Here is a 12820-nt window from a genome sequence, read left to right on the forward strand (position 1 = left end):
ACCCACAATACAGAGTGCCATCAATAAGAGATTAATAGTGTACCACGTGTGATCTGCCAGGTACACACTTCCACATAACTCCAGGTACCACATACACAGTGTTTGCTGTCTGATGGACACATATCCTTACCCACAAGCCACATTGGTGGGGGGGGGGGGGGGGCAAGAAGGACCTACAAACAGCTGGCTCATATTTTCACATTGAATACATCAGCTATGGTATATAATGCTGAGGAGCAAAAGGGAAACAATGGGAAACCCAATAGATGGATGGTTACTTCATCACAGTTGCAATGTAATACTTGTGTTAGAGAAGGGCACAAATAAAAATGGTGCTCATTATTTGCAGCTGTGATCACACTTTCTCCAGTAGTGGATCAAGGTGTGTTACATTCTGGGTTTGTGTCAAATTTTGTCCCTGAAGTGACTTGCCTTAGGTGGGATTTGAACCAGCAACCTTATGATTATAAGGCTGGTGCTCTAACCACTAGGCCACAGCAGCCACCAGGCTTTAGCCACCACCAGTTACTTTGGCTTGGTACCTGTACACACACCCCTCTCCCTCACCACCACGTCATAGGCCTCAGTGGCACTACCTGTAGCCACCTCGATCATTTTGTCCAGGCTACAGATTAAAAACAATGTAATGTGCATGTTCCCTACCCTACTACCTATGGAGCTATTTAGGAAGGTGTTCCATAATGTGCTATACACATCCATTGCATTAATCATTCTCCCCTCCCCCGCCTATGGACCTTGAGAATGGGTGGCCACTTCATAAATGGGGACTGGGGTACACCACATAAACAAGGAAGATGGAACCTACCGGGAACCAATACAGCACCTCCAACAGCTGGCCCACACCACTGAGGACCTGCCAACCCCACAGTACAGTGCACAGGAACCTGGTGAAAAGAGAGCTACCTAACATCTGACTCCAGACTACATACATACAGTGAATGCACACTCCTTGACTATGAGCACAAAGAGAAGAGGTGGCAGACAAATGAGAGCTTACCATGAACGTCTGTTTCAAGACTGTGTAGTGCGCCTTTTATCTTCTGGAACATTAGCTGCACATCTCCCTGATTGAAATGACCCTTACCGAGGGGTGCTTGATTTGGGCCGACTGTACTAAATTCTTGGCCCCCACACACTGCCTGCTACAACCAGGCAGAGAGAATGGGAGAAAGGAAGGGAGCATCAGGCGATGTGGAAGAGAGGGAACGGAAGGCATGGTGGCTGAGGGCCAACAATAATTCCCCCCCCCCTAAATACACAGGTGTACCCAAGCATACATTGCTAAACACATACCTTCATATAAGTGAGGGTAAAACCCTGTAAATGATTATTACGAACAACCGGCAAGGTCTCAGTGCAGGAAATGGCAGGTAAAATGGCAATGAAGAAAGGGAAGGCAGGTGGAGACGCCCATACTTATCTACTCATAATCGAAACCATGTGTTCCTAATCGCTATCTGAGCTGGGCACGCTTAGGAATTGTGTGTAAAATGGAACAACAAACGCCCATATCAGAAACGCCTATTCCCCCGTCTCAATGGGCGTTCTTGGCACCTATATAAACGCCCACTCCGTATTTTCGAAAACCCCATTGGTACAATGCCACCACGCATGCCGCCGACCCGGAAGGGTAATTTTGTTGAAGCAGAGGTGGAGCTCCTGGTCCAAGAAATAGTACAGCGGCACCGGAGTCTGTTTGCTCCCACAGGGCAGAGGCTGGCTGCAACAGTAAAGCAGCGCGAATGGGAGGCAGTACGGGACAGCCTGAATGCTGTCTTCCATACTGGGAGAGACGTGGAGGATTGCAAGAGGAAGTGGCGGAAGCTGAGGAGGGATGTTCGGAGGAAGGCGGGGACCAAACCCCCAGGCAATGACACTGCCAACCTTACGCCCATGGAGCTGTTGGTGCACTCCCTCCTACCCCAAGAGGGCATCCACGGGATTGGCTCCCTGGACACCTCGGGCCAGGCTGAGGACTCAGGTAGGTGTTTCATTATGCAGTTGGGGTATCTGTTGTGCTGCAGTACACTTGTGTTATAGAAGTTGGGGTCAGGGGGAGGGAGGTGAGGAGTGGGGGGCAGGAGGAGGGAGGTGGGGGGGGAGTATCTCTGGCTGTCTTTATGTATATTAACAGGCCACCTTTATGATGCTGTTGTGACCTGGTAACCCCTACTCACTAGCTCTCTATCCTTACTCCCTATCCCTACCGTTGTCATTGGGTTTCCTCTTACTTGTCCTGTGTGCCCATATTTATTGAATTAATTGTAAGCTCTATTTGAGTAGTGGTAGTGGTCATGTGTGTTATAGGAGCAAGCAGACAGGGTGGGTGCTGTGTGTGTGTGTGAGAACCCCCAATATTGAGGAAAGATCATGTAGCTGTGCAGGGAGGAGTGTTGGTCACTGGGCTTAGCACCCCCAATACTACTTTCCAGTTGGCTCCTATGGGTGTGTGTAGGTTACTACTGTGGCAGAACTTTGGGGGCCGTCCTTCCCTACTACTCCCTCCTATTTTCCCATTACCAAACTGTGCCTAGTTCCTCCTGTGACCTCTGTGCTCTACTGAGTGTGGGCCACATGCATTCAACTGAAGGAGCCTGTAATGGGGGTCATAAAGCAGTTCTATGCAGTTTAGCAAGTCAGTAGTAACACAACACATGCTGCAATGTTGTTCAATGTAACAATTATACAACTAACAGCTTGACCACAACGTTGTGAGTGGTGTCCATCTCTTGGCTGCTCATCCACCACCTCTACCCAGCTGCCTGCGGGGCTCTCTCTTTCATACCCGTGTCAATTCCATTCCTCCTCACCATCTCTTTGCTGGGTCATCAGGTTGGGGGACATGCCAATGTATATGACTGCTGAAAGACAAAAGTGGGTTATTTGCACCAACACTATTCCTCACTCTTGTGCTATACAGGTGATGACTCAGAGGAGGCTGGCCCTAGTGGCCTGCAAGGCCAACGCCCTACACCAGCAGTCCAGCCTCAACCTCCACAGCCTGCAGCACCCGCAGTCCAGCCTTCACCACCTACACCAGCTGTGCATCCTCTGCGTCCACCACCACCTGCACCAGCTGTCCAGCCTCTGCCACCACCACCACCACCACCACCACCAGCTGTCCAGCCTCTGCCACCACCACCACCTGCACCAGCTGTCCAGCCTCTGCCACCACCACCACCACCACCACCAGCTGTCCAGCCTCTGCCACCACCACCACCTGCACCAGCTGTCCAGCCTCTGCCACCACCACCACCACCACCACCTGCACCAGCAGAGGCCGCACCTCCAGCACCGGAGGACTTTGGTGAGGAGGAGGAGGGCCCAGCTCCCCGCCAGAGGCCATCCGGCCAAAGGAGGCAACTCCTGCGGCTGGCCACGGAACTACTCCGCCACAACGTGCGCTTGGAGGAGTACCGGCAGCAGAAACTGGAGCTGCAGCGCCAAGCACTGGAGGCACAGCAGCGAGCACACCAGGAACTCCTCCAGGCACAACGTGAAGGCCACCAGGAGGTGCTCCAGCAACTGAAATGGCTGGAGCAGAGCATCCAACACCTGCGCCCTCAGGGCACCGCGCCTACTCCAGCCCCCGTGCTGCTGGAGCAGCCCCTGCCATCAACATCCTCCTCCACTGACCACCACCAACCACCAGCTAAGAGGTGGGCATTACGATCCTCAGCCTCCGCACCCACTCCTGCAGCACCCACCAAATCTGCTCCCATTCTGGGTCCTGTGGCCAGACCACTAGAACCAAGAAGGTGGCCCGATTTCCACGGTGCAGCCGAAGCCGCAGGCTGCCGTGGGGATAGGGAGGAGGACACTGGGAGCAGCAGCTCAGAAGAGGGTGAAGAGACTTCCCGTGCAGCACCAGCTGCAAAGGAAGGGCGTGGGAGGGGTAGGAGGGGACGGGGGAAGGGAAGGGGAAAATGATGGGACATGCTGTAGGGTGAGGGTTGGTGGGAGGGGGGTGGGTGTGGGAGGGGGGTGGTGGTGGTGGTGATGGTGGGGTTGAACACACACATGCATTTAATGTAAAAAATAAATGTTCACTTACTTTCACCTAAAACTTGTTTCAATGAGTCTTTGTCTTGCTCTTACGCCAAGCTGGTAGGCATTGAGCTCTGCTCTGTGGGCTGGGGGTGGAGGGGGCTCCTCTTCCAGCTCATCTGGGGCCTCTTCTGGTGGTGGCTGTGGCTCCTCTGGGAGAGGCTGTCCTCTGCGCTGGGCCAAACTGTGTAACATGCAGCACGCCACAAAGATCTTGGCCACCTTTTCTGGACTGTAGAGCAGCTCTCCTCCAGACCGGTCCAGACAGTGGAAGCGGTTTTTCAATAAACCAAAGGTGCGCTCAATGATCCCCCGGGTGCTGCGATGTCTCCTGTTGTAGGTTTCTTCTGGCCCTGGTTGTGGGTGGATCAGGGGGGTCATGAGCCATGTCCTCTGCGGGTAGCCTCGGTCACCTTTGCAGAAAAGCAGAATGAGATAGATGAGTGTGTATCGCTTGGAGTAGGTACAGGGGGGGCGGGGGGATTTGGATAGTGGGTTGTGGTGGAGGAAGCCAGGGCGGAGGGTTGCCCAGTGGAGGAGGTCTAGTATGGGTGGTACATGCATGTTGCACTTACCTAGTAGCCATCCACCAATGAACTCCCCTCGCTCGAACCTGCGGAAGGTGCCCGAGTGCTGTAGGATGTAGGCATCGTGGCTGGAGCCGGGGTACCTGGCACACACGTCTAATATCTCCCCCTGGGCATCACATACAACTTGCATGTTCATAGAATGAAATGCCTTCCTATTTCTGTAGGTGGCTTCTTGTGCCCGGGGGGGTCTGAGGGCTACGTGTGTGCAGTCTATCACACCGATGACCGAGGGGAATCTAGCAAGAGCATAGAAGGCGGCCATGTTGTTGTGCAGGGCCTGGGGGGTGGTGGGGAAAGTGATGTAGTGTGAGGTATGAGTGATAAAGGCATCCAGGAACTGGGTGAGACAGTGTGAAATAGAAGCCTGGGTGAGGCCTGTTTTAGCAGCTAATACGGATTAAAAACTGCCAGTGGCCAGGACAGAGAGAGCGGAAGTGATTTTGAGGTGGGCAGGGATGGGGTTATTCCTACGTGTCTGGGGCTGAAGGAGGGGTTTCAGCTGCTCACACAGCTGACGAATGGTGGCCCTATCAAACCTGAACCTTGTTAGACACTGCTGGTCAGTGAGTTGTAGGAAGGTGGTGCGGGGCCTAAACACTCGGGGCCGTGAATACCTCCTGCGGTGGGTGGCCTCTTCGTGTAGCATGCATGCCACAAGTGCATTAAGTGCATCCATATCCCCACCACCAGTGCAAGTATTAGGACTAGTAGTCAAACAGCAACACACACAGATCTGTCACTTCCAGCCACCACGCCCTCTGGCCACTCACTCGCCAAACAGTACAGGCACACAGAGACAAACGGAGGTCAGGGAATAGAGTTTACACGTGGGAAGAGTGAATGGGGAGGGATAGGGGGAGGGGAAGGGGCGATGGAGCAAAGGAGTAGGAGTAAGGAACGGTGAAAGGGTATGACACAAAAAGAGGCAGGGCACACAGACGACCGTCACAGGTACTCAACACGCTCGGCTTTCTCTCTGCAACCACCACTTCAGCTCTTCCACCAACAATATCGCCACTCTCCAACTACACACAATCGCTAATGGGTCTAAAGACGCTTTCCCCCTTGCTCTGGTCGCTTTTATTTCGGGTCCATCATATTACGCCCATCTTCCCGCTCAACCAGAGCCATTTCGCTATTCGTTATACGTTGTACCCGTCCACGTCGTATCACCGCCCCTAACACGCCCCCGACACGCCTCTTATTTGGACGTTTTTACGTCCACGTACGAGCGACACGGACACACTGAAACATTGCTTTCGATTATATGGATTTACTCGTTTTTGTGAGATTAACGTCCATCTCCCGATTTAGGTCGGAACTTGGGCGTTTGTCTCGTTCGATTATAAGCAGGATAGACATCTGTCAAATAGATGGTGCTTTTGACGTGCGTAACTGGCTCCTACCTCTAGGTGTCACTTTATAGAATTGCTGCCTGTGTGAATAGTGGTGATCTGCTTTCAAGTTCCAAACTGAAAGGAATATAAGTTCAGTCACTTGTGCAGTCCCGAACAGATCTGAAAGAATGAGGAACAGGCTGTGTTCCTGGCATCTTCCTCTCCACCTGTTGTGCATCACATTACAATAGATAAATACCTAGTGTGAACTCTCTGGAGCTGCTTTCTTCTAATAAGAAACGCTGTTCACTCCTGTAATTACTGCTGTTTCAGATTTTATGAGACCCAAGTGTTTTCAGCTTATTTGCCTGGAAACAGACATCATAGCACCTCGGAAATAGCTAGTCATGGAGGTTTCAACAGCAAGAGCAGACTAAAGTCTGTTCCTGTACTGCAGCTTCAATGCAGTAAAGAATAAGTAGATTTCTAATAAGTAAATGGAGGGTTTAGAGAGGCTTGCTTCCCTACCCCCAAGAGGAAAATGTTCTCTTTCAGTACCTATCTCCCAGAGACAATATCCTGTCTAGCAAATTGCTTTGAGGCCTGCATTCCAAACATTCTTCATGCCAGCTATCCTCTTTCTTTCAGGAAGGAAAGAAGACTCATCTCCTCTCCTGCCATTCTCCTAAGGCCAAGTGTGAGCTGAATGACTCAGCTTGGGGCTGAGATAAAGGTCCTCTCCTTTACACCCTGGCACTGCACTCACTTGACATAAGGGGTCAATATAACTACAGTCCTAGGGTTTTTAAACCAAAGATGAAAACCTAATGAATACATGCCAGCAGATCTGAGTATATAACTGGCCCTTTCCTGAGATATTCAGTTAAGGTTGGATTATGTATTCGCTGTGCACAGAGGGAGAAAAAATTAAAACAGAACCTTTTAACTCTAGGCACTACCGAATACGGAAAGGAAAAGGTCCTTCATGATGGGAACTCAAAATCAGGCCTCGATGCTCAAAAGTCACCATTAAATGCCAAGTGCGTCTATATCAGCATTTGAGATTACTGATTTTGAAACAGCAATTGCTGCTCAAATGAAATTGCATGCAACTGAGGTGCATGGAAATTCTGCACGTGGCTTGGTAGGGACAGCACCTACCATATCCACAGAACAATTCCACGGAAAGTGTCAATGTTCTACGCATGCCCAGGTGACGGATGCGTGCCAAGTGGCATTTGGCACGCGTAGGTCATTACTACCCAGTTACCATGTGAGTCTTTACCGCTAGGTCAATGGCTGGTGGTCATTTTTCAGCGCGCCTTTGTAAAAGGACCCTAAGCCTGTGTCAGGACTTGGTGCACCTTAGTAAACGGCCCCTTTGTAGATAAGTTCAGATCACCACAGTATTTCAAGGACTCAAATTCAAATCTCATGACCTTCACATCTTGGAGCTGTCCTAAATACCAGACAACGAAACGCAAACCAGAACTGGATAAAACCTAACTCTCTATACTCGACTACCAAGATCTACTCTACCACGAATGAACTTTAACGCAATATCTCTTTATCTCTCAGTCTGAATATGAACTCTTTACACTTGACTGCTTATCAACTCTGTCAATCATGAACTTTAATGTAATACCACTTGTATCTCTCACTCCGAAAATGGCGATCGCCATGACGGAATAATGTAAGCCACATTGAGCCTGCAAATAGGTGGGAAAATGTGGGATACAAATGCAACAAATAAATAAATAGATAGATAAACCTCTTTTGTAGCCCTAAGGTCAAATCCAGTTTCCCAAGGAAAGGATCATTGGTTGTCTCAGAGCTAGTAAAATAGCTTCATTATCCTACTTTGCTTTGCATCTTCAAAATACTGATGTCCAAGACAGTTAGGCACCCCCCCTTCTGCTAGTGGCCCAACCCTAAGAAAGTCTGAAGCACTAGTTCCTGTACTTTGATGCTATAAGTAGAGGAGAGAAGACAGGATAGATCTAGTACCATCACACAAAAAGAGACATTTCAGTAATCAGGGCTGTCAGTGGAAACCAGAGGGAGCCCCAGATGTAGACAGGTCTGAAGAGTAATAAAGCCGTTGCTCTCCTCTGATGTTCCAAATTGTCCCATAAGACCTTAGCGTCTGAATTGCTTCTCAGAGTGGAAAGACTTCACATAACATTTCACGGTGCAAATTTGTGCTGACTCCCAGGTTGCCGGGATCATTACCAATTAGATTGAACAGCAATCGCTTAAAGACCCTGAGCAGACAAGTGACCTGGCTCTGGCGGGAGATTTCTGGCCATTCCCACATTTTTGAACTTAGAACCCAGAGAAGCCCTGCTTCTTCTATCCGAAGTCAGCGTTATAAGCACTAAAATGCAGAAGAAAGGGTTTTCATACATCTATAAAGTGTCCAGGGACTTGGCAGCTCTGAATAAAAAGAACCAGAACCAGTTGATTTTGCTCTGTTGAGAAAAACCTCTGGTCTCTGAATATTCAGTCAAAATGGTTTATAATTTCATATTTATTTCAGTTTACTTTAATGTATCTACATGCGTAATGTTATGTTAACATAGCATAACATAACAGTAAAAAATCACAAAAAAAAAGTGTCTACTTAGCTGGTGAGAAGACAAGCAGTGCTGAAATAACTTCAAACACCTGACACCCACTGATGCATAATGGCATTTCGACATTTTTGATTTTTTTCTGATACCTTGTGATACATATTTTGTAACACATAGATTATTGAATTCTTTAAAATAAATAAAATATCGAAGGTAGGATGGAGGTGGGAGTAACAGATCATTGATACACATTTGTGATATTGTGGACTTGGGACATCAGTGCGCTGTGAGAGGTCCGTTGACCTATAAATTTCTATGACTGATGTTCTCCCTCTCCAAGTTATTAGTTATATAGTGTGTGGCATTACAATTACCTATTTCACCTACAGGTAGATGTAGGCCAGGGTGATGCCAATTTCAGGGGGAGGGGGGCTGGAAAGGGGATGGAAATCAGATCCATAAAATATTTGGCTTGGGCTGAGGATGGCAAATAATCCCTGGGGAAGTACGTAAGTATTGCCATACTGGGACAGACCGAAGGTCCATCAAGCCCAGCATCCTGTTTCTAACAGTGGCCAATCCAGGTCACAAGTACTTGGCAAGATCCCAAAAATGTACAATACATGTCATGCTGCTTATCCTAGAAATAAGCAGTGGATTTTCCCCAAGTCCATTTTTACTACATTCTCTGGCAACAAATTCCAGAGTTTAATTATACGTTGAGTAAAGAAAAAGGTTTTCTCCAATTCGTTTTAAATTTATTACTTTGTAGTTTCATTGTGTGCTCCCCAGTCCTAGTATTTTTGGAAACAGTAAACAAGCAATTCACGTCTGCCCATTCCATTCCACTCATTATTTCATAGACCTCTATCATATCTCCCCTCAGCCATCTTTTCTGCAAGCTGAAGAGCCCTAGCCGCTTTAGCCTTTCCTCATAGGGAAGTCGTCCCATCCCCCTTATCATTTTCATCGCCCTTCTCGGTACCTTTTCCAATTCCAATATATCTTTTTTGAGATGCGGTGACCAGAACTGAACACAATATTCAAGGTGTGGTCGTACCATGGAACGATACAAATAGGCATTATAACGTCTTCATTTTTGTTTTCCATTCCTTTCCTACTAATACCTAACATTCTATTTGCTCTCTTAGCCGACGCCGCACACCGAGCAGAGGGTTTCAACATATCATCAACAATGATGCCTAGATCCCTTTCCTGGTCGGTGACTCCTAAAGTGGAACCTTGCATTATGTAGCTATAATTCGGGTTCCTCTTTCCCACATGCATCACTTTGCACTTGCTCACATTAAACACCATCTGCCATTTAGATGCCCAGCCTCCCAGTCTGATAAGGTCCTCTTGTAATTTTTCACAATCCTCTTGCGATTTAACAACTTTGAATAACTTTGTGTCGTCCACAAATGTAATTACCTCACTACTACCTGGTTCTCTGTTCCACATCTCCTCAGCCAGCAGGTACATGTGGTGGTTCTGGAAAGTGTGGGCTTGCTGTTTACATTTAAAGTTTCAGTGACACACCAGTTTCCCTTGACACTCTTGTTGAGAATCCCTGATTTAGAAGACAATAATCATTCTATTCTCACCCATGGGCCTGCCAGCTCATTTGCAAAGGGAAATACCCATGGAATTTCCCTTTGAAACTCCTTTCCTAGCAGAAACTATGAGTACATAAAGGCGAACAATAAATCCCAATCAATCAATCAATAAATAAAATCCATAAACAATATATACAGTAAAAACATAGAAATGATGGCAGATAAAGACTATACATCCTATGCAGTCTGCTCATCCATACCAGCTACTAAACTCTACTATCTCTTCTCCTCCCTCAGAGATCCTCTGTGCATGTCTCAGGCTTTCTTGAATTCAGATACACTTTCACTGGGAGGCCATTCCACACATCCACTCCTTTCTGTAGTTTATTCTGGAGTCTACTCCCTTTTGTCCTCATCGTATGACTCCTTCCTTCAATTGAAGGAGGTATATTTATACCATGGAGGTATCATGTCCCCTACCTCAACGCAAGCGGCATTCTCGGGCTTGCGCGGGGTCCCGTCGATACGCACACTTGACTGGCGCTGCTTGAGCCATGTATGTGTAGTCCTCTCTGGGTTTGTTCAGAAAGCGGTAGTTGCAGGCTCCTTAATTGCTTTGCTTCCATGCACCTGTTTCTGCTCTCTCTCTCTGCCTGGCTTCCAGGCTCCTTGATTGCTTTGCTTCCACCCACCTGGGTCTGCTCTTCCTCTGCTTGGCTTCCCTTGCTTCTTTCCTATTGGTCATCCGGTTCCTCCTTCCCCTGCTCTCGTCCTATGGCTGTACCCTTTCTCCCTGCTGATGTCAGACGCCAGCACTTTATCAGCTGAGCTCTCCCTTGACTCCATGCTTTCGCTTCTACTTTGGTAGGTGTTTCTAACTCTGTAGTCTGCTTCTTATCTACTGGTCCCTCGTTGCTGACTTTGCCTGTACCTGGATTACTCTTCTGCCTGCCGCCTGCCTACTGACTTTCACCTGTACCTGGATTACTCTCTTGCCTGCTGCCTGACTACTGACTTGCCTGTACCTGGATTACTCTCTTGCCTGCCGCCTGCCTACTGACTTTCGCCTGAATTTGGATTACTCTCTTGCCTGCCTACTGACTTTCGCCTGCATCTGGATTATTCTCTTGCCTGCCGCCTGCCTACTGACTTTCGTCTGTACCTGGATTACTCTCTTGCCTGCCGCCTGCCACCTGCCTACTGACTGCCGCTTGTACCTGAATTACTCTCTTGACCTGCTGCCTGCCTGGCCGATACATTCATCACCCCGCTTCCAGCTCCGTCCCGTAAGTCCTGCAGGCCGCTCGAACCTAGGAGCTCAACCTCTGGGGAATGGCGGTCAGTGCAGGTGAAACCCGGGGTTGTCCAGCTGCCAAGCAGAACCTGGTCCGAATACTGGGCTCAGCAGCCCTCTACTTGGTACAAGAACTCACAAGTCTGACAGAAGGTATTTAAATGCCTCTATACCTCTGTGGTATAAATGCACAGGAAGAGTTTGCAAACCCCTGAGAAGTACGCACAAGGAATAAACTCTGATGTCAATTTTCAGTAATGGAGAAAAAAGCACCGAAGTGGAAAGAACACCAATGTCCCACGAGGAGTCACAGACAGATCCAAGTCACTCAAAATGGATTACAAATTTTAATTGAGGATGGCTCAACATGGTACCATGTTTCGGCATTGAAAGTGCCTTCTCCAGGAGTCTTGGTGCACTTTTCTGACAATCTTAATTGTTATGTCTTCAATTAAGATTGTCAGACAAGTGCACCAAGACTCCTGAAGAAGGCAGTTTCAGTGCCGAAACATGGTACCGTGTTGAGCCATCCTCAATTAAAATTTGTAATCCATTTTGAGTGTCTTGGGTCTGTTTTGAAGAGCCTGATTCTGTTCCCACTCCTCACTTTCCTCCAATTTTCAGTCATGGGCCAGACATATAACTTTGTATAGACAAATTATCCTGGATAGTTCCTGAAAACTGTGCTCTATTACTCAGGTATGAAGGTACTTGTTGACCTTGTTGCTATGCAGCTTAATGAAACTTGTCCTCAGGGGGTAATTCTATAAAGGGTGCTAAAAGTTAAGTGTAAACATGCAGCACAAAGTAGGGTTACCATTTTTTGTCCTCATAAAAAGAGGACGCTTGCCCCGCCCCATTTCACGCCCTCACCCCGCCCCATTTCACTCCCTCACCCCACCCCTTTTGCACCATCACCACGCCCCTTTCACGCTATCGCCCCACCCCGGTTGCCCCCTCTTCCCCCATCACCTTCCCTCCCCCCTGTCACCTCCCCTCCCCTTACACTACTATCCCTGGTGGTCTAGAGGTACCTCTTCGCTCGGGGCAGGAAAGAAAGAGCCCCCTCTTTCCTGCTGGGAGCGCTGCTGCTAGCTGCCCTGCTGCATCCTGTGCGAGTCCGGGTCTCGGCGTTTCAAAATGGCCGCCGAGAATTGAAGCAGCCTCGCGAGACTTCAACTCTCGGCGGCCATTTTGAAATGCCGAGACCCAGACTCGCACAGGATGCAGCAAGGCAGCTAGCAGCAGCGCTCTGGGCAGGAAATAGGGGGCTCTTTCTTTCCTGCCCCGAGCGAAGAGGTACCTCTAGACCACCAAGGATAGTAGCGTAAGGGGAGGGGAAGGGAGTCCCGCGCCCGCCTCCGCTCCCGCCTCCCGCCAGCCAGCCCATTTGTCCAGAAAT

This window comes from Microcaecilia unicolor, chromosome 12 (assembly GCF_901765095.1).
Source record: "Microcaecilia unicolor chromosome 12, aMicUni1.1, whole genome shotgun sequence".
Classification (NCBI taxonomy): Eukaryota; Metazoa; Chordata; class Amphibia; order Gymnophiona; family Siphonopidae; genus Microcaecilia; species Microcaecilia unicolor.